This window comes from Eschrichtius robustus, chromosome 11 (genome assembly GCF_028021215.1).
Source record: "Eschrichtius robustus isolate mEscRob2 chromosome 11, mEscRob2.pri, whole genome shotgun sequence".
Classification (NCBI taxonomy): domain Eukaryota; kingdom Metazoa; phylum Chordata; class Mammalia; order Artiodactyla; family Eschrichtiidae; genus Eschrichtius; species Eschrichtius robustus.
This window is the reverse complement of record NC_090834.1, coordinates 88,446,657-88,472,135: the sequence shown is the minus strand read 5'-3', so window position 1 is coordinate 88,472,135 and position 25,479 is coordinate 88,446,657. Positions and strand designations below refer to the sequence as shown.

Genomic DNA, 25,479 nt, shown 5'->3' with positions numbered 1-25,479 from the left:
TTAATTAAAAAAAAACTATACTGTCTTATTACTACCAGCAGGACTGGCCTGCGTGGGGTGGTAGGTGCACTGGGCTCAGGGCTAGTGGAGCCTGGGAAGAATAAATTGAGATTGGGAGGCTAGAAGGAAAGGGGGCAAGTTTGAAGGCCAGGCCCCAGGACTCCTCAGGTTTGCTTGTGGGAATGGCCTTCCTTCCTCCGGAGGAAGACGTAACGGCAAGCTACAGCTACACCACCTATTAAGATTCAGAAATTCTTGGAACTCTAGCTGCCCATCAGTTGAGGTCCAGTTTCTTCATCATGTAGTCAAGGACACGGGGGTCCCGTTTCTTTGTGAAGACAGACAGTTCTGTATTGTTGAAGTTTAAGAACTCCCTCTCGGAGAGAGTTTGCAATTTTTATAATCCTGTCCGGTACACTTCTGGAAAACAGAAATCAGGGATGCACCATTAAGACTCTGCAGGGCTGGAGATTTTTGCGATGTTGTACATGAGCAAAGAACCACAGCCTGTGACTCAGAAACGGCACAGAGAGCTCCCCTCAGGGTTTTCTAAGGATGGTTTCTTTGCTCACACCTGGATTGAAAGCCCATTACTTGCCCGTTTTCATCCCAAGTGGTTGTGTATCAGGGGATTTTCTTATATCTTTCTTCATCTTCAAGGTAAAGACGTTTCTGAGGTTATAACTTGATGAGGTATCCAGTTATCAGACTCCCTGAGTAACTTCTGAAATCCTCATCCAAGGAAAAGCTACAAGTGTACCATTAAGGCACATTACACTGAAGCAGCTTTGCAAATAGCTACTTGCTCAAGACAAACGGTAATATATTATGCCTGGTGGGTTGGCTGGAAGGCTGATTTCATCTATTTTTGTCACCTGTACGTGCTTTCTGCAGGAATCAGAGCAAAGGAGTTGAAAATTGGTGAGCCAGTCAAATATTTAGGACCTGTTTTCAAGCCTGTCTTACTTTGCTCAAATTCACTACTTTTTTTTTTTTTTATTCCAGAGTAGGACTTTATCTGACATATCACAGAGTCATCTGGTTACCCTGGGCCAGGCAGAGACAGTGTGCCCACAAACCACCAGATGTTTGTGATGTTGGTGGGAGGAGAATGCGACGGTTGAGTTCAGAGGGGATGGTCAGGAGATGGTTTTTCAAAAGCACCAGCTGAAAGGCACATCAGCAGACTGGCAGACATGTGCCAGGGTAAAACTGCCCAATGATCAGCAACAGAGAGTCACAGAAAAATGGTTGTTTCTGAACTTCCTTGATAGGAAATGAGAGGAATGGGGTGGAAATAAATGTCTCCTCCTTGGTGGCCCGCCCCAGTCTCCGGTGACCCCATGGTCTCATTTGCTTGGCTCTGCCTTGCCCTGCTAACTTTCTCCAGGCAAATTTCAGTTAACAAATGAGAATCCTCTTCTGCTGTTTGAAGCCATCACTCAATCCACTATTACTGACATTGAAAACTAAGTTCCGAAGAGGAAAAGGAGTGAGGAATCAGGATCCATTCTGCAAAAAGAATGCCTAGAGATCACATATAGTGCAAATGTTGAAAAGCAAATTTTCCCAAGTGTCTTGGTTTTAAACCCACTGTAAAATCATTGTACATGTTCATTTTTGAGATTTTGAGGGCAAAATGAAAGTAGAAAGAAGGAAAAATATCCCTTATCACACCACCCAGAGACAATTACTGTTAACTTTTTATTCCAATTTAAGATCAAATTTGAGTTCCACTTTTTCAGTAGAACCAAAGATTAATTGCCTCTGTAACATTTAAGGCTTATTCTTTGATACTGAACATTTACATTGCTAAGTGTGAGTAGAGGTGGATAACAAGAAAAAAAATCAAAGTGAGTTACTAAGAAAAAACGGGGACCAGAGAAAATCCTTGGGGCCAAGTTGCTTCTTTTGAAATGTTTTTCAAAGGTATTCATACTTTCAGATTACCTGAGCATGGTGGCCACTGAGGAGAATTTCATAAATGCAGTAGTACCTGGAAATCTATAAAGGTTTCAGTCTTCTCTGTACAGCTGTTTCTTAAAGTTCACAGACAAGGGACAAGCAGGGGGCCACAAGAAAGCACCTCCAGGCATACCAACATTTCTGCACTGAAGAAGAAGACTGAGAAAATAATAACCTAAAAAAGATCTCAAGCTGGTCCTAGAGTACAGTAGTATAAACAATATCTGATTCAACCTACCCTCATCACAGACCTGCAACCTCCTTCACTGTAAAATATCCTGGATTGTGGCTCTATCTAGTACCAATGTGACATAAAAACATCTTCAAGTCAAGATGTTTCATGTCAAGTCCACAGGGAAAACTAAAGGTATTGCCACTGAAGCAAGGAAATATATTTTAAAAGATAAATGCATACAGTATTGAGAAAAAAGCTCAATTGTAGGAAGGACATGCAACTCTGGTAGTCATGTTTCATTTACAGCCACAACACAAGAACATCTATCAACTAGTGGAGTTTTAAGTTTAGAAATATTGACAGCTGCAAAGGATGCCTCCTCTGATGTGCTTTTAAAAAAATGAATTACTATATAATTATATAGATTACATTATATAAAAGTAAGTCCTAGCCAGAGCAATTAGGCAAGAAAAAGAAATAAAAGGCATCCAAATTGGAAAGGAAGAAGTAAAACTGTCTCTATTTGCAGATAACGTATTGTATAGAAAACCCTAAACACACCATCAAAAAACTGTTAGAACTAATAAATGAATTCAGTAAAGTTGCAGGATACAAAATCAATAGACAAAAATCTGTTGCATTTCTATACACTAGTAATGAACTATTAGAAAGAGAAATAAAGAAAACAATCCCGTTCACAACTGCATCAAAAAAAAATAAAACATCTAGGAATAAATTTAACCAAGGAGACACAAGACCTGTACATTGAAAACTACAATACAATAATGAAAGAAACTGAAGATGACACAAATAAATGGAAAAATATTCTGTGCTCATGGATTGGAAGAAGCAATGCTGTTAAAACGTCCATACTACCCAAAGCAATCTACAGATTCAATGCAATCCCGATCAAAATTCCAATGGCATTTCCCAAAGAAATAGAACAAATAATCCTAAAATTTGTATGGAACCACAAAAAAACCTAAATAGCCAAAGCAATCTTGAGAGAGAAGAGCAAAGGTGGAGGCATCACACTCCCTGATTCCAAACTAAACTACAAAGCTATAATAATAAAATTCTGGCATAAAAACAGATGCACTGGTCAACGGAACAGAATAGAGAACCCAGAAATAAACCCACGCATATATGGTCAATTACTTTACGAGAAGGGAGTTACGAATATACAGTGGGGAAAGTACAGTCTCTTCAATAAATGGTGTTCGGAAAACTGGACAGCCACATGCAAAACAACGAAACTCGACCACTGTTTTACACCATACACAAAAATTAATTCAAAATGGATTAAAGACTTGAACATAAGACCTGAAACAATAAAACACCTATAGAAAACATAGGTGGTATGTTCCTTGACATAGGTCTCAGCAATGATTTTTTGAATTTGACTCCAAAAGCAACAAAAGTAAAAATAAATAAGTGGGACTATATCATACTAAAAAGCTTCTGCACAGTAAAGGAAACCATCAACAAAATGAAAAGGCAACATACTTAATGGGAGAAAAAAATTGCAAATCATATACCTGATAAGGGGTTAACATCCAAAATATTGAGAACTCATACTCAATAGCAATAGCAAAAAAAAAAAAAAAGAATCAATCCAACAAAAAAACAGCAGAAGATCTGAATAGACATTTTTTCCAAAGAAGACACATAGATGATCAACAGGTATGTGAAAAGATGCTCAACATCGTTAACCGTCAGGAAAATGAGAATCAAAACCACAATGAGGTATCACCTCATACCTGTTAGAATGGCTATCATCAAAAATACAAGAAATAAGTGTTGGCATGGATGTGGAGAAAAGGGAACACTTGTGCACTGTTGATGGGAATATAATTGGTGAAGCCACTATGGAAAACAGTATGGAGATTCCTGTGACTGACAAGAGAGCCATGGCCACATGTGCATGTATAGCTATAAAGTAGAGTTCTAGAAGTGGACTTGCTGGGTCAAAGTGTCAGAACATTACTAAAGTCTCCTACAAAAAAACTGTACCAATTCACACTCCCACCAACGAGGTTCAGCCTGTATCCATAAGTACATACCACATGATGCAGCAATTCCACTTTTGGGTATGTATTCAAAGAAAACGAAAACACTAACTTGAAAAGATATATGCACCCCCATGTTCACTGCAGCATTATTTACAACAGCCAAGATATGGAAAAAAACTAAGTGTCTATCAATGGATGAAAGGATAAAGAAATTGAATACACAGGAATATTAATCAGCCATTTAAAAAGAATGAAATCTTGCCATTTGAGACAACATGGATGGACCTAGAGGGCACTATGTTCACTGAAATAAGTCAGACAGAGAAAGACAAACACTGTATGATCTTTCTTACATATGGAATCTAAAAAGAAAAAAGAAAAACCGAGCACATAGTCACAGATTGGTGGTTTCCAGGGGTGGGGAGTGGGGGATGGAAGAAATGGGTGAAGGGGGTATAAATTAATTTTTTTTAAAAAAAGCAACTACCAGAAGATACTTTTCTTACCTCATAAGAAACTTTTGGTTTCACAAACCACATAGAGAGTAGTAGTTTATTTAATCCTATGAGATAGGCGCTACTATCATGTTAACAATGAGAAAACTGCAGCACAAAGAGATTAAACAACTTGCTCAAGGTCACACAGGTGGCAAGTAATGGAGCCAGGATTTGAACCCAGGAACTTGAATTCAACGTATCATTCTTAATCATTATGCAAAATTATGTTTTGATGATCTGCTACTTAGGGAAGAGGACCTATCTAATCCATCTCTGTGTCCCTCGTGGGGCACCATGGCTCAACACTAAATAGGGAATAAATGAATGAATGAATAAATGAATGAGCATGACCAGTCGTCCCTGTCACACTTGATTACTAATCCCTTCAATAACTGACACAAAAAATTGTTTCTTACAGAGTCTTAATATCAACCAGTTTGCGTGCTCCTTCTGGATTAAAATCAAATTCTAAATATAAATTGAATTTCATGCTTGAAAGGCACTGTGAAATTTCACTGAATAACTGCTGTTATCCAAATTCTCTCTGGTTCCCTCCCACCTTCTGCTCCCACTGTTCCGCTGGCTTTGTCTCCTCCACCAGCAACCTGCCCCACAACAGAGGTCTGGGGATAAAACTAGGATGCCAAAGACTGGTGCCCTCCTCACCAGACTCAGTTCTTCCTGGCTCCCCTTCATCGCCTCCACCTTTCCCTTTGCCGCCCATCCAGCTGACACCCACCAAGCCATGGGGTCTGACTGCCACCTGCTCCACTATAGGAAGCCTCGGGGCCTACTACTTATTTCTGCATCCCTAGACTTCACTCCTGGCAAGATCAAGAGTGAATCATTCGTTCACCATTTATTGTGGGCCTGCTCCACACCACGCTGTGTGAGACACGTGGCTCCAGGAGTTCACAGACCAAGGAGGAGAGGGGAAGAGAACTAGACAGCTATAAAGCTGTCTGTGAGAGGTGTAAGGAAGACAACAGGCCCCAGGAGGACACTCAAGAGGGCCTGGGGAAACCCTGAACCATGGGCTTCGCCTTCTGAACCCTGAACTCAAGAACCAGCCGGTCTTATTTGGAGCAGGCCTAATTGTTGAGACTTTCTTCTTGGTGCACAGAATAGTGTAGTAGTTAGTGAAATGTGTTATTTGACAGGCTTAATTAGTACATATTCTTTATATGCTTTAATTGCATTTCAATATCAATAGCTGCTAGAAGTAAGGACAGTTCATTTTTTAAATGAATTAATTAGAACTGCTGATACGAGCACATGACAAAACATTCAAACAATACAAATAGACACACAAAGAAAAGTCAAGCTCCCCATTACTCTCCAGACCTCAAGTTCCCTTCCCAGAAATAATTGTTACCAATTACCAGTACCTCTTTGCAGAAACATCGCAGGATTTATCAATGGCGAGATCTTAACACATGACAATGCACAGTGCACTCATCTACACCTTTCCTCTTCCATTTAATGACCTATCTTAGAGTTCATTATGAGAGTACATGTATCTCTATTCTTTTAGATGGCTGCATAGGATTTTATTGTATGCATATGACATAATAAGCCAATCCTGTAAGGATGTTCAATTAGATTGCTTCCAATGTTTTAAAGCACTTCAATGTTTTCTTTGATACTGAAAAGAACAATGAATAAACAATATTTCATTCTATTGTGGCAGTTAATAAATAAATCACAGTTTTCCAAATAAACTGACTTTATTTTTCCTTTTTGTTTTCTTTGTTTTTCCCTTGTTGAATTTTTTTTTCTTTTTTTTTTAAATTAATAGCTACTCTTTATTTATTTATTTATTTATTTTTAGCTGTGTTGGGTCTTCATTTTGTGCAAGGGCTTTCTCTAGTTGCGGCAAGCGGGGGCCACTTTTCATCGTGGTGCGGGAGCCACTCTTCATCGCGGTGCGCAGGCTCAGCAGTTGTGGCTCACGGGCCCAGTTGCTCCGCAGCATGTGGGATCTTCCCAGACCAGGGCTCGAACCCGTGTCCCCTGCATTAGCAGGCAGATTCTCAACCACTGCGCCACCAGGGAAGCCCTTGTTTTCTGAGGTCATCCTTAACATATAATGTCAACAGCCCTAGGTAGCACTGGTCTTGACTCATTTCTTATCTTACAGAAATCATATGGGTATGAAACTTAGGAAGTTCCTTTCCAAGGGACCATGTTGTTACCACAGCAGAAATGCTTTATTCAAATAGATGTGATAAGACTTAACAGTGCCTCTTTATACCAGCTCCATTTCCGCTTTTAAGAAAACTGAGGAAATCAGTCATGTCACAAATTACTTTTTTCCATCAAGAATAGAGAGGTAATTTTAAAATGTCACAGAGGTTAATAATCTAGATATCTCTTAAGGGTCTGTGAATAAAGCTATATTTCAATATTTGCGGTTTCCTTTTAATTCTACGCATTTTGTTTTAAGTACTAAAACTATCATTCTGAGAAGGATCCATAAACTTCAACAGATTGCCAAAGGGGACCATGGCACCAAAAAAAGTAAGACTCTCTGACTACCAGTGGATTAAAATCAATTTGGGGGTGCCAAGCAAAATCAACTACTTTGAAAAGTGCAGCATTTCATCCATTCGCCGTTTACACCTCTGAAAATTTCTTGACATTTCTCATTAGTGGTGCCTGTTTCTAAATCAAACGAAAGAGGTTCAGTAAACCAAGCTCACTTCCTGGTTTCCTGATTTGATATCTTGAGACATTTCTTATAAAAAATAGCTTTCTCTCAAACAGCATTTGACCCCAAAGCAGATTGCTGGATGATCAAAATCTCTTTCATCAACTTTATTATCAGATGTGTTGATCATCTCATTATTTAAGAAAAAAACATGTTCAGCTTTTTCTCTCCTCTCCATGATTCCACTTTAAAGAGGTATGGATTAGGATGAATGCTTGAAGGTACTAATTATTTGTTATTCCTTAATCTGTCTATATCACTGATAAAAATGAGGCAAAATATTTTGTTAATGAAAACATGACTTTTAAATGTTTACTTGCAGAGAAGAGTTTCATTCATGCCTTATAAGAAAAAACGGAGCTGGAGGAATCAGACTCCCTGACTTCAGACTATACTACAAAGCTACAGTAATCAAAACAATATGGTACTGGCACAAAAACAGAAACATAGATCAATGGAACAAGATAGAAAGCCCAGAGGTAAACCCACGCACCTATGGTCAACTAATCTATGACAAAGGAGGCAAAGATATACAATGGAGAAAAGACAGTCTCTTCAATAAGTGGTGCTGGGAAAACTGGACAGCTACGTGTAAAAGAATGAAATTAGAATACTCCCTAACACCATACACGAAAATAAACTCAAAATGGATTCGAGACCTAAATGTAAGACCAGACACTATAAAACTCTTAGAGGAAAACATAGGAAGAACACTCTTTGACATAAATCACAGCAAGATCTTTTTTGATCCACCTCCTAGAGTAATGGAAATAAAAACAAAAATAAACAAATGGGACCTAATGAAACTTCAAAGCTTTTGCACAGCAAAGGAAACCATAAACAAGACGAAAAGACAACCCTCGGAATGGGAGAAAATATTTGCAAACGAATCAACGGACAAAGGATTAATCTCCAAAATATATAAACAGCTCATGCAGCTCAATATTAAAGAAACAAACAACCCAATCTAAAAATGGGCAGAAGACCTAAATAGACATTTCTCCAAAGAAGACATACAGATGGCCACGAAGCACATGAAAAGATGCTCAACATCACTAATTATTAGAGAAATGCAAATCAAAACTACAATGAGGTATCACCTCACACCAGTTAGAATGGGCATCATCAGAAAATCTACAAACAACAAATGCTGGAGAGGGTGTGGAGAAAAGGGAACCCTCTTGCACTGTTGGTGGGGATGTAAATTGATACAGCCACTATGGAGAACAATATGGAGGTTCCTTAAAAAACTAAAAATAGAATTACCATATGATCCAGCAATCCCACTACTGGGCATATACCCAGAGAAAACTGTAATTCAAAAAGACACATGCACCCCAATGTTCCTTGCAGCACTATTTACAATAGCCAGGTCATGGAAGCAACCTAAATGCCCATCGACAGACAAATGGATAAAGAAGATGTGGTACATATATACAATGGAATATTACTCAGCCATAAAAAGGAACGAAATTGGGTCATTTGTTGAGACGTGGATGGATCTAGAGACTGTTATACAGAGTGAAGTAAGTCAGAAAGAGAAAAACAAATATCGTATATTAACGCATGTATGTGGAACCTAGAAAAATGGTACAGATGAACCGGTTTGCAGGGCAGAAGTTGAGACAGAGATATAGAGAACAAACGTATGGACACCAAGGGGGGAAAACCGCGGTGGGGTGGGGATGGTGGTGTGCTGAATTGGGAGATTGGGATTGACATGTATACAGTGATGTGTATAAAATTGATGACTGATTAAAAAAAAAAAAAAGATTGCTCTCAGCTTGTCATTAAAAAGTCATTTTCAATCTCATACCTATCTTAACAAATCACATTAGGGCAACTGCTTTAGTTGGATGTGGATGCAATCTACCTCTGAGCCCAAATTCAAGGGCTTCTCTACCATGCTGTCCCTATCACTAAATTAACCAATCACTTAATAATGAGGTGGTTTTATTCAATTCCCACAGAATAATGGGTAGATTTATCTAACAGCACCACAATGGGGTGATTAAATACACAAATACATAAAGAGATACAGGACCAAATCCCGTGCATGGGTCACTGTGAATATTTTAAAAGATGATAGTATTCAATACTATGTGAAACTAATTTAGGTATTTTTTATTTGTTTCTTCTCTCCACCATCACTTAAATATAAGTGATAAATGGGGTCTTACTGTCTTGCTCATTCACTGCTGTATCCCAAACACCTAAAACACTGCCTAGAACATGCAGAACCTTTGTTTCTGCAACTAGATGGGTGGAGAAGCCTCTTCTAATACAGATCATTTAAGAAAAGGATAAAATATTCTTTTAAATCTGTTTTAAAACATGGCTAAGGTTGCAATAAAGTAAGGAAAATAGCTGGAAGCCAGAAACTAGAAGAAAGTGTAATTTTACTATGGAAGGCAGAACTGCTGGCCTTTGCTCCAAGTACACGTGCTAACCCATGAGCCTGAGTTTTTACACACTGCTTTAGTATGGCGACCTGAGAACAAAGCCTGGGGCCTGATCCTGGTCACAGGCCAGATCAAACACCACTTTCCAAAACACCACAATAGTCAAATGGAAGCAACTTCAGATCATGATGCAAAAAAAAAAAAAAAACCCACAACAACTGTCCTTTAGAAGAAGACTTATCTATCCTGGCCTTGGCTCTTAGAGAGGCAGAAAAAAAGAAAAAAAAAGTCTCTCTTGAAAATCTCTAACTAAAAGCCCACACTTACATAGGTTTAGGGCCAGAATTCATACTACCAATGTGACTTAGAAGAATACCAACTACCACCACTGAGGTGAAAATGTGATTAAAGCAGCCCTTGGTTGTCATTACCCCATGGCTGGAAAATTTCAAATCCTTTCTCTCTAGAGAATGACTCTTCAAACACAGGTCTCTAATAATTCCCACAGAAAAAGTTTCACGGAACATAAGCTCACAATAAAAAAATCACTAAAACTAAGAGTAAGCAAGTCACTGTGAGTGAAAGTTATCAGAAAACAGGAGACATTTCAATGATCACATACAGAATATAGAATAAGTTTAACATGTGTAAAGAAATAATATGATGATGACAACTGAGTTAACAATATTTTTAAAATATAAATAAAATTTCTGAAATATAAAATATAATCATGAAAAAAAACCAGGTAAGTAGCATACTGGACCTAGCCAAAGACAGAATTTATGAACCTTAAGACAGTCTTGAAGAAATAACCCAGAATGCAGCACAGAGAGACAAAAGTTAAAGTACAGGAAAGAAGTTAAGTGATAGGGAGAACAGAGTGAAAATGTTTAACATATATCTAATCAGATTTTCAGAAAGGAAAAAAATAAGGAGACTGAAGTAGAGGCAATATTCAAAGAAATAAGGGCTAAGAATTTTTAAAAATTAATTGAAGACATGAAACCTCAGATTGAAGGAGTGCAATAAATCCCAAGCAGAATAAATAAAAAGAAATCAGTGTCTAGACATGAAAAATTTCACCATTCAGTGAAATCGAAAAACCGAAATCAAGGAGAAGAAAATAAAAGCAGACAGTGAGAAAAGACAGATCACTGACAAAGACTGAGCTGATTTCTCAGCATCCAAAATGAAAGTAAAATGACACCTTCAAAGAGTCAAGAGAAAATAACTGTCAATCTAGAATAAGCAAAACTCTCTCTCCAGACAAGGGTGAGATAAAGACATTTCAGGCAAACAAGACTGGATAGAGGTCAATACTAACAGATCCTCACTAAAGAAATGTTTAAAGAATATACTCAGAAGGAAAGTGATTTGAAAGGAAGATCTGAGATGTCAGAAGGAATATTGAAGCAGTTAAGTGTCAATGCTTACATTTGGACTCTGAGTCCACCCTGGTTGAGTTTTGAGACGTGTCCAAACTATTCCAGAAAGGGGAGGCCAGCTAGGGGCTTATTACTCATGAAAGTGATAAACTGGACAGACTAGTCATGAATTGCTCAACTGAGGAACGCTGGACATAAATTATTCTTTCATTTTCATGTAAACTATAATTGTCGTAATTTAATACAACAATTCCACAGGATAAGAAAATTCTACATGTAATTGAAATCAAATTTTTCAGGGTAGACACAGAAATTTAAGATTTTCAAGGGAATGGTAATTTTGCCAAATCCTTTGTGAGAGACTATTAATTACTAGCCCCCGTTCTGTAAAAGTCTTGTTCAAAAATTTCCACCTTCTGGGGCTTCCCTGGTGGCGCAGTGGTTGAGAGTCTGCCTGCCAATGCAGGGTACACGGGTTCGAGCCCTGGTCTGGGAGGATCCCACATGCCACGGAGCGACTGGGCCCGTGAGCCACAATTACTGAGCCTGCGCGTCTGGAGCCTGTGCTCCGCAGCGAGAAAGGCCGCGATGATGGGAGGCCCGCGCACCGCGATGAAGAGTGGCCCCCGCTTGCCGCAACTGGAGAAAGCCCTCGCACAGAAATGAAGACCCAACACAGCCATAAATAAATAAATAAATAAATAAATAAATAAATGAATGAATGAATGAATGAATAAATAAATAAATTTAAAAAAAAAAATTTTCCACCTTCTGAGTCTCTTCAATCTGAGACTGTTCTCTCACAAAAGACTGGCACGTGATGGTTTGGATTTCCCAGGCCCACAAACTAAATCACGAAGACTTTCCTTCTCAGGGCTAGGATCCATTTCAGATACGAGGGGGAGAAACCGGAAGAGTCGGAAATGTAGCCAGTGCCGAGAAGGACTGCGTGGAGATTCTTCTCAGCTCTAAATCACTAACCGAGCAGAATATAGTCAGGAATGAGCGGAGTCACCAGCATCTGATGGATCTGACGGATCTGTGCCAAACAAGAATCACCGTTTCCAAGGTTACATCTTAAAGGACTTTCAAATCTCTACACTTTGATCACAGAGGAGCTGAAAGGGAAAATGTCAATGGAGGAAGAATACTTCTTACCCCATAAATGATGTTTTCCAGAGCCTAAGTAAAGTACTGGGTGCCTTCTGACTCAAAGTGGAGATTCATGTACCTGGAGCCCTGAGTGATGCTTCTGGAACTGCATCCAGTTAAAAAGTTCGAATGATAGTAATTCTAAAAATTTACATGCAATCAAATAACGGGTGTCGTGGGTTCCGCTTTAATGAACTGCCTTTTTGTTGGCATGGAAGGCACAGATGCCCCCTGCATCCCTGCCTTTTCTTGGCCTGGGCACGCTGGCGAGCATGACCTCTGGTCCAGCACCCAGGGGGCTCCTGCTGGAAGCAGCAGCCCTCCACCTGTCACCTGTCAGCACAGCACCTGAGACCTCTTCAGCCTTGGCTCCCGTACATGGAAGCTTCCAGATCCTTTCAAGGCAGTTCCAGCAAAAGCAAAGCAAAGATCGGGGTTCAAAGGAGTTCCGCTGTTATACTCCAGGCACAAGGTAAGGAGAAACCAGGGTAAAAACCAGGAGGAATGAGACATTATGTCTGTGTCTAAACTGGTTGCCAGCTTAACTGTTTTGATTAAACAGGCCGGTCAGTTTAATAAAGCCACCAGCCAATGGAGTCAGTAAGCCACCAGCTTAACTGATTTTTCCCCCAGAAATGACCAGGAATTTGACTCAGTGAACCAGATCTACTGTCTCTCTTGAAATGGTGTAGCTCCTTCTAAAACAATCCATGTGTAACAATTTTCTGTCCAAAAAAAATCTGCCCAGTTTGACACCAACAGTTAACAACAGTGGTAAAACAGGGTCAGAGACAGCTCGGAGGAAAGAGGCCAGGACAGGGCTGGAGAAGGACAGGCAACTGGTAGTGGGCCAGCCAGGCAGGCCAGGTTCAGAAGGGATGCAGAATGCACGCCAGGAACCGGGGAAGAGGCCCCTTTATCCAGCTGGACACACACAAAGGGGCTGACGGACAGCTGGTCTCCAACTACACCTGGCCTAGAGCAGCTGGATGAGTCCACAGCTGCCCCACTGGCAGGGACAAGAATGGGGATAAATAGTCAGATGTGGCCACTCTAGGTGGGAAGAGCAGGCAGACTGAAGGTCCTCTCACGGTTGGTAAAGGTAGGCCTTACCAGTAGAGGTGGGGGGATTTGTAATAGCTCTTATTTATCGAGGGCTTACTATGTGCCATGCACTGAACAAGCATTTCTCATCCTTACAACCATCTGGTAAGGTACAAAGCGTAATTCCCATCTCACAAAGGAGGAAATGTCCAGAGATGCGACACAATGTATAAGTAGCAGATCCGAGATTCGAACCCAGAACTGTGTGGCTTCAATACCCATAGTTTCTATGACTCTACATTTCCCGGTCCAGGGCTCTTCAATCTCCATCAGAGCCGCCTGCCAATGATCATGCTGCTTGAATAAACACTCTTTTCTCTTCCAGCATCTTCTCATAACTCATTTTTTTCTTTTCTAATCTTGGCTAAGAGGAGGTAAAAGCCTTTTCTCCATTCACATCCACGAAAAGGCCACAACCCCGGAGTAAATCCACTTTGTCAAGCTAATCCATTTTTTAAATAATGTGTATATTTGAGAGTGCTCTAAAAAGCCTGACTTGTTTTAAAATGGAAGGTAGTGTTTTAAAAATAATTACCATACTTGTCCATGTAGGCTAACTCATCTGAGAGTATTTTAGGACTGGAATATTATAGACACAAATTATAATGTTGAAAAGGTGAGACGGCTGGAACTACTACACTGAGTGCTTAAGTCAACAATTCAGGGGTAAAGTTAACTTTTTTCCTTTCACAAACAAGTTGTCTGTTATACAGAGGATAAGCCATATTGGAGTTGAAGGACTCCCTGGGGGCTGGGTCCGGTGTCAGGAGATCTGGGTTCAAATCCCAGCTCTGCCTCTAACTAGTTGGCAGCTCTTAGGCACATTACTAGACCCCCTGACTTCCCCCCTCCCCACCCTTCCTCCCCCATCTCAGTTTACTCCTCTGAAAGGCAGTTTGTTGTACCAATTAAGGAGAGGATTTGGGGAGCCAGACTGCCTGGGTTTTGTGTTCTGCCTCCGCCATTACCAGCCTGTGACCTCGGACAAGTTACCTATACCATTCTCTCCATTTCCCCATCTCTACAAAGAACAAAAACAGTACCTATCTGTGATGGTTAATTCTAGGTGTCAACCTGACTGGGCCACGGGGTGCCCAGATATTTGGTTAAACACTATTCTGGGTGTGTCTGTGGAGGTGTTTCTGGATGATATAACATTTGAATTGGTAGACCAGATAAAGAAGATTGCCCTCTCCAATGTGGGTGGGCCTCATCCTATTAGTTGAAGGCCTGAATAGAATAAAAGGTTGAGTATGAAAGAATTTGCTCTCTCTGCCTGACTGTCTGCCTGGGACATCGGTCTTCTCCTGCCTTCAGACTCAGACTCAGACTGGAACTTATACCATCAGCTCTCCTGGGCCTCCAGCTTGCCAACTTGCCAGATCTTGGACTTCTCAGCCTCCAGAACTGGGTGTGCCATTTCCTTATAATAAATCTCTCTAGGTACAGGTATAGAGATATAGATATGGATATAGCTAGAGGATAAAGGATAGACATAGTACAGTATAGTATAGTATACTATAGTATAGTATAGTATAGATACACACACTATTGGTTCTGTTTCTCTGGAGAGCCCAGACTAATATAACACCTCAGGGTTACTTTAGAATTAAGACAATAATCTTAGGACAGAGTCTGGCACAGCGTAAGACCTCAATAAATATTATATTTCACCAATAGACATTTACTATCCCAGTCCTCTGAGCCTTTTTTTAAAAAACCTTAAAATGTGTAGAAGCAAATGGTTTTTTAAAAAGCTACAGAATTGTAAAGATTCAGGTTACTTCACCTGCAACCACAGGTCTCTTCATTTTCCTTGCTGGAATATACGTGTGATTTCCAGAGACACTGTGACTATGGTGACATCTATGAAAAACTACCAAACACACAGCCCCATTGGCTTCCTCACCTTTGATTTTATTGCCTCTTTCTAAAGCAAATGTCCATCCCATCCCTATTCAGGTGGCCTTTGAATTTGCTGAACTTAATTAGAGAAAGTTAAGACACTAATACTCAGACATTAGCACTCAGAGTTAATTAGCCAGATACAATGCAATTCTTCTTACTGTGCAAATCAGAGAACACCCTTGGAAACGCTAAAAGGGAAGGGCACATCATTCTGTGCTTAAGAGAGCAGGCGGAAAGACAAAAATCTTGGGCTTTTCCAAGTAACCTTTTATTTTTCCAATTTCCAGAAATAGTACAGCTTTTCTGTTGACCATTTCTAAGAAATAAAATACCAACCCATCTACACCGTGGGCTGACATCGTACCTTTTACCTTTTCAAAATCAAAAGATGACATGGGCAGGTCCTCAGAGCAACTTTCCTCTGGGAATGTCAATCACACAAGCTGCTTTTTACATTATGGTGGCTTTCAAGTTAAATACCCAAACAGAATCTTTTTTTCAAATCTATTTACTACAAACTATTCAAACTACCTAAAGAATCTTTCCAAGAATGTCCATATTATTGTTTGTGAGCTGAGATCATGGAACTAGGAGGAAAAGGTACTTAGATTTCCACTCAGAATCTCAGCAGTTTTACAGAGGACAAAATTCTCATTGTGCCCAGAAGGAACTACACAAAAATTTTCTGTTTACGAAACCCATTGGGACAGCATTCTTAAGCAAATTTTCAAAGAAAATCCATTGAACCTGAGCCCTAAAAATAAGTCATCATGAGGCAAGGTCAAGTGAATGTGCTACTTCAAAGTTTCATTCAACAAATGTTAATTGACCACCTATTATGGGAACAGCATGGTGCTAGGCATTAGGATCTACAGTGGTAAACAAAACAGAAATAACCCCTGCCCTCTCAGAGCTTCTTCTGACAGAAGTCTGGGGCTAGAAAATGACAGAGACCGCCTATGGGACCCTGCAGGATCCTGACATCCCAAAGGGCACAGCAGAGATCATCTGGGGAATTGAGACAAAAGCAGAGAAAGGACAAGTATGAACTGGGTGAACAGCTCTAGGAGAAACTGCTTCCAAGTTACGCCACACTTTGCTTATAAACATGAAACTATGCAAAAACACTCAAAGGTAAAACCACTTTTCAAAATCAAAGAAAAATTAATTAGCCAGATCACACCTAGTGAGTTATCAAAACATACCCTCAGGATAAATTCCGGCCTTTTGGAAGTACGGTTTTCCCACACGCTGAAATGTTTTATTAGTCAAGGGAAAAATGACTCAGGTTATATAACACTCACCCTACCTACATCACCCCCAAACATGACCTATCACAAATAAGAGTCTGTTCCAGCATTTCCCAAAAATATTTTGCAAAAAAATAGACCCTATGAGTAAATAAATCAATAAGAAAGGAGGTAAGGAGAATATTGCAAAAATATCCTCTCCTTAGAGATTGTTAACGAATAGTAGCATATTACAAACTAGGAGAAGTCCTAACTATCTATGTTGCTGTACTGGGCATAGTTGTAAACATAGGGACTAAAGCGGTGAACGAAAAACAAAACGTCCTTACTTGCATGGGGTTGACATTCTAATAGAGGATACGGAGCAATAAATAAGTGAAAAGGAGAAAAGCAGAGCAGGGTAAGGAAGATCAGGAGAGGGAGGAGGACATTGCTGTTATGTATAGGGTGGTCAATGGGGACCTCGCTGACCAAGTGACACTGGGCAGAGATAGGAATGAGAAAGCCATGTGACTTTGAAGAAGAAGAGTATTCCAAGCAGAGGAAGCAGTATGTGCAAAGGCCCTGAGGCAGGAGTGTGTTTGGCAGGTATAAGGCACAGCAAAGAGGATAGAGTTGGCTGGAGTGGTATGAGCAGGTTGTGGGGGGCAGTGACAGGAGACAAGATGGAAGAGGAAGCCAGGGCTAAAGATTTTGGCTCAAACAGAGTGAAATGAGATGCAACTGGAGCTTTCAGAGCAGAGCTGTAACATGATCTGACTCACCATTTAACAGGATTTCTCTGGCTGCTGTGTTTCACACAGTATAGATGGGAGTGGGCAAGGGGAGAAGCAGGGAGACCAATTAGGAGGCTACTTCAAAACTCCAGCTGACAAATGATGGTGGCTTGGATCTGGGTGACTGCACTGGAGGTTGTGAGACATGATCAGAGTCTGAGTATATTGTGAAGGTAGAGCCAAGTGGAGGAGGAAAAAGAGAGGTCAAGGACAACCCCCAGATTTCTGGCCTGAACAACTTGGAAGGATGGTGTATGGCTGTTGGAATAACTGACACCATCTTGGGCCCGTTCAGTTTCTCCTGTCCTTCCACTGACCCTACCCAGGACTGTGCTGTGCAATAAATCACTTCTCTGTCATCAAGGGCTTTGCAGTTAATAGATGCTGTTTAATAATCATTAGGACCAGGTAGCCTCTATGCTCTCTAGTCACCAAACAATGATGAAAACCTTTCCTGACGTATTCCTGGTGCCCACGAGACTAGTAACCCATCATAAATCTTGACTTAGGAATGCACATCGTATTTCCAAGCATGTACCCCCGTACCGTAGGGTAACTATAAAATTGTCCCAGTGGCCCCTCAGCGGTGCAGAGTGCAGCTGCGATGCTTCTAGATCGTCGTCCACCTGATCCCAATCCCACCCTGTGAGTAAATTACCCAATAATAAACGGATCCATTGACTATATGGAGCTGCTTGCCTCCTTTTCAGTCTCAAGATACCTTTTCAGTTCAGTGGGCACTTTTTGTTCCTCTATCCTCCAACAGATGAGGTCACCCAGGGAAGTGAAGACAGAAAGAGAGAAGATATAAAAGCTGAGCCCTGGGAAAATGTAATGTTTAGAGGTCATGAAGATGAGGAGGGACCAGCAAAGGATGCTGAAAAGAAGGAAGAAATAATAGTATCTGGGAAGCCAAGTAAAGAAAGCATTTCAAGAAGGAAGGCATGCTCTTCCCTTAAATGCTGCTGTGAGGACAAAAAAAATAAGGACCGAAAATGGGCCACTGGATTTGACAAAGTGGGAAACCATTGGTGACCTGGATAAGAGCAACTTTGTGGAATGATAGGGAGAAAAGCCTGATTCGAGTAGATTCAAGAGAAAATGGGAAACTCAACAACAGCAACAAAAAAACGACAGAATGAAAAAAAGGCAAAGAACTTGAAGAGACATTCCTCCAAAGATATAGAAATGGGCAACAAACACATAAAAAGGTTCAATATCATTAGGGAGATGCAAATCAAAACTATAATGAGATACCACTTCATACCTACTAGGGCGGTTATGAAAAAAAAAAGGAAATATCAAATGTTGGTAAGGATGTAAGGAAATTGGAATCCTTGTACACTGCTGGTGGTCATGTAAAATGGTGCAGCCGGTTGTCCAAGCCACCAGACAGTCTGGCAGTTCCTCAAAAAGTGAAACATAGAACTAGATGACCCAGCAACTCTACTCCTAGGGATCTGCCCGAAAGTGTTAAAACTAGACACTCAAGCAAATATTTATACCTGAAGGTTCATAGTAGCACTAATCACAATACCCAAAAGTGGAAACAACCCACATGTCCATCAATGGATGCATGGATAAACAAAACGTGCTATACATATAAAATAGAATATTACTAAGCAATGAAAAGGAATGAAAACTTTGACACATGCTACAACATGGACGAACCTTGAAAATATTATGCTAAGTGAAATAAGGTCAACATACTGTCCAACTCCATTTATATAAAATATACAAAATAGGCAAATCTATAAAGACAGAAAACAGATTTGTGGTTGCGTGAGGCCGGGGGGAGGGGAGAATAGGAAATGATTAGTTAAAAAGTACTGGGAGCTACTTTGGGGATGATGGAAAGGTTTTGGAACTAGACAGAGGTGGCCGCTGCACAACACTGTGAATGTTCTAGATGCTGCTCAATTATACATTTTAACACATAAAAATGGTTCGTTTCATGTTAAGTGAATTTCACCTCAATTTTAAAAAGGAGCAAGAATGGGAAGAGAGGAATTGGAGACAGTCTGTAAGAAAACTCTTTCAAGGAGATTTGCTGAAAAGGGAACAGGGCCGTATAGCAGCAGCTGAAGGAGCGTGTGTGGTCAAGGGAGGGCTTTTCTCAAATGGAAGGTAGACTGACATGCCAATCTGCAACGGGAAGGAGGAGAGATGCCGGTGGGAGGTCCTCGAGCACAAAGACCTTGTGGGTCCATCTCCCACAAGAATCAGATGGTTCATCCTTAACAGGAAAGAAGGCAGGATTCAGGCAGCTTGGTCACGGCAGTGGTGGGGGCTTTTGGAAATCCTCTTTCGCCTGGTTGTTTTTTCTTGGGAAAGGTGGAGATTTATGAGGGAGGGGAGGTGTGATGCAGTCATCCTGGGGAGTGGGCGGGACGTGGGCTGGGGCAACAGGACAGCATTGCCTGGCAGCTCCAACAGCCCGCTTGACGTTAGCGGTAATAAAATGATGGGACCAGTCGGCCTGGTTGAGTGGTTTTCTCCAGCCACATTCAGTTGCCTGGGTAAAGGTAGACAGCTATTTAATTTATTTATCCCTAAGTTCCCCCTTGATATATTTGACCACAGAAACCTATTAACAGCCCCAAAGAGCCTACATAAAATGCTAGTCTATGCTCAAACAATTAGGGGATATAGAAAATACTGGTACCCCCCTTTTTCCTCTTTTCTATCCATTGAAGGCATAAATGATAACAGAGGGGCCAGGTCTGGAGGCCCCGCAGGGGAGAGCAGGTATTAGGCTGGTCAGGGGAGCACCGGTTAAGAGGAAGGAGAGCAGAACAGTACAGCGGTCAGAGTCTGAGCTTTGGAGGCAGGTTTCCACTCCAGCAAATCTTGGGCAAATGAATCGCTCAGAGATGTATCATAAAACGGGGGAACTGTCATCTGCCTTTCAAGGCTGTTATGAGGTTTAATGATGATAAACACTTAGCACTCAGTTTCTAGCACACAACAGCATCCAGTCTAAGGGGGTAATCGTCATTATTAGCCAGTCAGCTCTACCAGATCAACCAAGTGAAAGGTGAAACAGCCAAAACACCACTGGCTCCAGGCACCCAAACACCTGTGCACCAGGATGGCCTCTGTGGATCTGTTAACGCGCCTTGCTTTCACCTGACAGCCAGGAACTTCATCAGTCAACTCGACTGCTTTAGCGCAAAAGTAAACAGGTGTTTCTAGCTCCCAAATTCATACGCAGCAAATGAAGCTCCCTCCGCTTGCTACAAAACGGCACATTTCACAAAAGCTGCCAGGTATCCCAGTATCATGTTTCTAACTTCTGAAAAAATTTTAGACTTACAGAAAATTACAAAAACAGTACAGAGAGTTCAGTACCCTTCAGCCAGCTCCCTCTAATGTTACCTCTTACATAACCATAATACAACTGCCAAAACCTGGAAAATAACACTGATCAAGTACTATTAGCTACTCCATAGACCTTATATGAATGTTCCAGCGCTGCCTCTAATGTTCTTTTTCTCCTGCAAGGTTCAATCCTCGACCCCGCATTGCATTTAGTTCTCAAGTCTCCTTCTCCACCGCCCTGTGATATTTCCTCAGTCTTTGTCTTTCATGACTTTGACATCTGCGAAGAGAACTGGTCAGGTATTTTTTAGAACGTCCCTGGATTTGCATTTGTCTGCTGTTTTCTCCTGATTAGAGTGAGCTTGTGCGTTTTTAGTAAAAAATCTCCCAGAGGTGTTGTTTTATCCATCTCAGTGCATCAAAAGAGGAGTCCATGTCCATATACCTCATTACTGGTACTGTCACTTATGATCATTTGGTTCGGGTGGTGTTTGCTGGGTTTCTCCACCCATATCATCTTTTTTTTTTTTCTCATATCATCTTTGATTCAGTGTGAAACAGAGTTCCAGCCTTTCCCTGATCATGATGGAAACAGATGTTTCCATCCACATTCCAGCATCTGTATACCAGTAAGTGTAATCATGCTCAGCACCCAAAGGGTTTATTTTTCTTTTAATCATATTCTAGATTATTTTATCCCCAAAAATGCTTAAAAGAGGACAAGAATTTTAGTTACATGCCCAACTCAAACCACCTGGCCCTTGCTCACTCAGCCACATCCAGAATCCCTTCACCACCTAAGTGCCCCCAAGTCCCATCTGAGAACTCACGTATCCAAAGGACCAACGAAAAAGAATATCAACCCTATGGTGACCACTGCATTCAAGGCTCTTTACATACATCATCTCTATTCCTCACAACTTTGAGGATAAATGTTATTAACCCCATTTGAGAGAATGAGGAAAGCTAAGAGATTTTCAGTACTTTGCCCCATATCTTAAAACTAGTAAATGGTAGAGCAGGAATTAACCCAACCAAGGCCACCTGACGCTCAGCCTCCTGACACAGCAAAATTAAGTCTGATCAACGTGGGAGGAAAACAGCTTCCCTGGCGCTGAACCCGTCCCCGCCGCCCCGTGCTAACAAAAAAGTGTAATCCTGTCATAGTAACAACTACTCTTTATACGGCGTGTATGTGGTCCTTCCCTGGATGCTTTCTTTTTAAATTTCACAAAAGCTACAAGATAGCTTGTAGTATGTACAAGGGTAGTATGTACCTCATTTCACAGAGATCAGAAAAAGCAACTATCATGCCCAAGAGCACACATTCTGCAAATGAGGGGCGGAGTCACGACTTAAACTTGATCCGAGTTCAAATGCTGTCTTCCACCCACTCTCACTGCTACACCCAGATGACTCCTATATATTTACCTCGTTTCAAAGCTTATGCTCCAAAAGGAAATGCCACAACAAATCATTCCTTTAAGCCCGGCGTTTCTTCAATGAAATCTGTAGTACAAAGTAAGAAACATATCTGTCAGAGAAACAAGGTCTAGCAGGAGGATCCCTTGACACACATGGTGACACGGAAACACTTGCAATGCCTGCCCTTCATTTGCTGCAAATCATCAGAGAATGAGCTAACCAAGAGAACAAGAGTCCCCTAATTGACAACTTTTTAAAATAGGCCTTGAGGACCAAGAAGAAGAGCTGTTTATAAGAAACAGAGAGAGTTCTCTTCTGCTCTAGGTAATAACACACATGTAACTCTTTAAAAAGTGCCCTCGGATCAATTAATTCATCTTGGACTCTCGAAAGTTCCTTGAGATAGAGTTGAATCACATATTAACATCCCTACCCCACAAATGAAGCAAATGAGACATAAAGAGGTCAAGATTTGATACCTGCCAGAGACTCAAAGTCAAGATTTCATTCATTCATTCACTCAACAAGCACTGACCCCTGCCTGTTTTCTAGTCTAAGAGCTGGGGATACAGAGACACTGGAGGCCCGTGGTCTCCAGACTGGAGGAGTTTAGGCTTTCCCCATGCCCTGCATACAGAGAGTCCAGAAGGGCAGCACTTCTCTCAGCCCTATCTCCCACCCACTCCCCACCCCGAGTCCCACAGACACCCAGGACTCTACAGATGTAGGCCAGCCTTTGGCGGGGAGTCACTATGTATTTAGAGTTTGAATGAAGATCATCATTCTCCTGGTTGAATCTCTCCTGTTTGCCCTTCTCATCAGTATCCAGAGCAGGGTACATATTTCTACACATAAACAAAAGGCCAAACCAGAAAAGGAAGGGTGTCAACTTCACCCACAGATAAATTAATCACACTTCATTCAACTAATATTTATTGAGCTCTTACTATAAGCCAGCTATATGGGGAACCAAACAGATGAATATAAGACAGTCTCAGTTGTCCAGGAGCCTATAATCAGTAGGAGCTATAATCACATACCTAACAGCCAATGCTGTTTTGTGTGATGTACCACTGGGTTTTTGACACTTAACTTTGAAAAAGTCATAAGCTTTTGGTATTCTTTTCCTTGTTTTTCACAGCAACATCCACCGACATACACCTCACAATAAGCCACAAGTGCCATATATTGAAAATTCAACTCAAAAAGAGGGGGAGGTGCGGCTTCCCTGGTGGCGCAGTGGTTGAGAATCTGCCTGCTAATGCAGGGGACACGGGTTCGAGCCCTGGTCTGGGAAGATCCCACATGCCGCGGAGCAACTGGGCCCGTGAGCCACGGCTACTGAGCCTGCGCGTCTGGAGCCCACGCTCCGCAGCAAGAGGGGCCGCGATAGTGAGAGGCCCGCGCACCGCGATGAAGAGTGGCCCCCACTTGCTGCAACTAGAGAAAGCCCTCGCACAGAAACGAAGACCCAACACGGCCATAAATAAATAAATAAATATTTTTTTTTAAAAAAAGAGGAGGGGGGTATGGGGAGTGGTAAAAAGGGCATCTTACAATTGATCAAAATATAAAGATTGGAATCTCATTTTTCAAAGCTTATTTTATTTTATTTTTTGAATTTTATTTTATTTTATTTTTATACAGCAGTTCTTATTAGTCATCAATTTTATACACATCAGTGTATACATGTCAATTCCAATCACCCAATTCATCATAAAAGCTTATTTTAAAAGAAAAGAATGGTCTAGGGATCACATCCAGCTAGAAGGGCCAGGGAAAGTCTCAAGGAGGATGCACCTTTGTAGGAAGACCTGGAAGGAGGGGAGAATCCTAGCAGGTGAGTAGGTGTGAGAGGCCATTTCTAGAGCAACAGTGGCCCAAGCAAAATGACAAAGGGCCAAAAAAAGGGCAAAATATACCCTAGAAACTAAGATGTAATGCTCTGGGGAAGGAACACACAGGGCAATTGTTGTTTATTTATGTGTGCCTAATAGTCACCCTGAGATGCTAATGAACCATCATGTGCTCCTCCAGGGATTCTGATTCAGAAGGTCCTGGGAATCTGCAGGTACAGGTAGATCATGATGACACTCCGAGAATGTCATAACGAGGTGTGGTGAGAGGCCTGGCAGGAGAGGCGGCCAAGGCAGCTCCAGAGCACGGCATTGCTGGGGGCGGGATCACAGGGACAAGCACCACGCAGTTGCCATGAGCTGACTACACCCGAAGAGTGTGATTCTCAGAGCGTAGCCCCCGGACCAGCAGCAGCAGCAGTGCCTGGTAACCTGTTAGTAGCACAAGTTCTCAAAGATCGCCTCACATCTACCAAATCAGAAACTCCGGGGTGGGGTCCAGGAATGTGTGTTTTAACATGCCCTCCACTGACTGGGATGGCACGCTCAAGTCTGAAGAGCTCTGCTCCGAGCTCATGCCGGCAATGACGTGTGCTGGCCGAAACTGAATCAAAAGTCCCACCACCTCCACTCCCAGCCAAATTCACATTAGTATTGCTGTTGCTGTTATTCAGTTCCCTATAACATGCGAGATGGGCTGCAAAGCAGCATGTATTTGAATGACTTACTCATCTGCTTTATAAGTCCACTAACACTGACTGCTTGACCACGGGTCTGTAAAGGTACTAAATGAAAGTGTTCAGTCAGTCCTTCTCCAACTTTAATGTGCATACGCATCGCCTGGAGATCTTGTTCAAGAGCAGACTCTGAATCCGTAAGTCTAGGTAGGGCCTAGGATTCTGCATTTCGAGCGAGCTCCCAGGTGATGCTAGTGCTACTTACTGGTCCACAGACCACATTGCGAGTAGCGAGAAATTACATGATTCCAGACATCTCCAAGCCCCTGGAGTAGGACACCATCTCCGCACCAGCTGGACTTTGCTCTCAGACCCCGTGATCTGCTGCAGCAGCCCCCCTGCCCACTCTCCCCACACTCCCTGTGTCTTCCCTTTCTCCTAGTCAGCCAGTGGGTCAACACTTCCATAGGTACAGTCCCCCGAGTAAGAAGAGGGACTTTCTGTGCCCTTCAAGCCAGTGGAGGGAGTTAGTACATTTCCCAAGCCCTCTCCAGGCACCTCCAGAAGGCATTGGCAGGAGGCAGGATCTGGCTCATCTGTTCGCAGAGCTAACTATCCATTATTTAAAACATAAGCTATATATGTGTTAGCATACAGTATTTGTTTTTCTCTTTCTGACTTACTTCACTCTGTATGACAGACTCTAACTCCATCCACCTCACTACAAATAACTCAATTTCATTTCATTTTATGGCTGAGTAATATTCCATTGTATATATGTGCCACATCTTCTTTATCCATTCATCCGATGATGGACACTTAGTATACTAACACATATAAATGGAATCTAAGGGAAAAAAAAAA

General features: G+C 41.5%; 1 protein-coding gene across 1 annotated transcript in view; it reads right to left on the bottom strand.

The window, feature by feature from the left end:
• The window catches only part of KIAA1549L (KIAA1549 like), a 283,714-nt gene that overhangs the window by 213,701 nt on the left and 44,534 nt on the right, over window positions 1-25,479 (bottom strand). The window lies entirely within an intron of this gene.